Source organism: Arachis ipaensis, chromosome B08 (assembly GCF_000816755.2).
Source record: "Arachis ipaensis cultivar K30076 chromosome B08, Araip1.1, whole genome shotgun sequence".
Classification (NCBI taxonomy): domain Eukaryota; kingdom Viridiplantae; phylum Streptophyta; class Magnoliopsida; order Fabales; family Fabaceae; genus Arachis; species Arachis ipaensis.
The window spans coordinates 29,937,194-29,938,975 of NC_029792.2; positions in this window are offsets into that span (position 1 = coordinate 29,937,194).

A 1,782-nucleotide genomic window follows, 5' to 3' on the forward strand; every position below is an offset into this window, starting at 1 on the left:
CCAACCTCTTCTTCGAATCTCATGTCGGATCTTCGGATATTCACCCTTTTTGAGCTTGAAAGGGACATCGGGAATCACTTTCTTCTTGGCCACAACTTCATAGAAGTGGTCTTGATGCACCATTGAGATGAATCTCTCCATCTCCCATGACTCGGAGATGGAAGCTTTTGCCTTCCATTTCCTCTTTCTAGAGGTTTCTCCGGCCTGTGGTGCCATAAATGGTTATGGAAAAACAAAAAGCAATGCTTTTACCACACCAAACTTAGAAGGTTTGCTCGTCCTCGAGCAAAAGAAGAAAGATGAGAGTAGAGGAAGAAGAAATAGAGGAGATGGAGGGGGTTAGTGTTTTGGCCAAGGGGGTGAAGTAGTGTTTAAGAGGTGTGAAAATGAAGGAGTGAAGATAGGTTTATATAAGAGTGGGGAGAGGGTAAGGTTCGGCCATGTATGGGTGGGTTTGGGAGGGAAAGTGGTTTGAATTTGAATGGTGAGGTAGGTGGGGTCTTATGATGGATGGATGTGGATTGGTGAAGGGTATTTGGGGAAGGGCATTATGGGGAGGTGTGAAGAAGAGAGAAAGTGGGTTGAGGTTGGTGGGGGTCCTGTGGGGTCCACAGATCCTGAGGTGTCAAGGATTTCTCATCCCTGCACTAATTAGGCATGCAAAATGCCCTCTGCTGCCAATCCTGGCGTTAAACGCCAGGTTGCTGCCCATTTCTGGCGTTTAACGCCAGCTTCTTGCCCTTTTCTGGCGTTAAACGCCAGTCTAGTGCCCATTTCTGGCGTTAAACGCCTAGAATGGTGCCAGACTGGGCGTTTAACGCCCATTCTGCTGCCCTTACTAGAGTTTAAATGCCAGTAGGCTTCTCCTCCAGGGTGTGCTATTTTTCATTCTGTTTTTCAGTTTGTTTTTGCTTTTTCAATTGTTTTTGTGACTTCACATGATCATCAACCTACAGAAAATATAAAATAACAATGGAAAATAGAAATTTAACATAGATAAGTAAAATTGGGTTGCCTCCCAACAAGCGCTTCTTTAATGTCAATAGCTTGACAGTGGGCTCTCATGGAGCCTCACAGATACTCAGAGCATGATAATGGCCTCTCAACACCAAACTTAGAGTTTGAATGTGGGGATTTTGTTTGACTCTGCATTGAGAGAAGCTTTTCATGCTTCCTCTCCATGGTCACAGAGGGAGATCCTTGAGCCTTAAATACAAGGGAGTCCTCATTCACTTGAAGGACCAATTCTCCTCTGTCAACATCAATCACAGCTTTTGCTGTGGCTAGGAAGGGTCTACCAAGGATGATGGATTCATCCATACACTTTCCAATGTCTAGGATTATGAAATCAGCAGGGATGTAATGGCCTTCAACCTTTACCAACACATCCTCTACAAGTCCATAAGCCTGTTTTCTTGAATTATCTGCCATCTCTAGTGAGATTCTTGCAGCTTGTACCTCAATGATTCCTAGCTTCTCCATTACAGAGAGGGACATGAGGTTTATGCTTGACCCTAGGTCACACAGAGCCTTCTCAAAGGTCATGGTGCCTATGGTACAAGGTATTGAGAACTTTCCGGGATCTTGTCTCTTTTGAGGTAATCTCTGCCTAGTCAAGTCATCCAGTTCTTTGGTGAGCAAGGGGGGTTCATCCTCCCAAGTCTCATTACCAAATAGCTTGGCATTTAACTTCATGATTGCTCCAAGGTACTTAGCAACTTGCTCTTCAGTAACATCTTCATCCTCTTCAGAGGAAGAATACTCATCAGAGCTCATGAATGG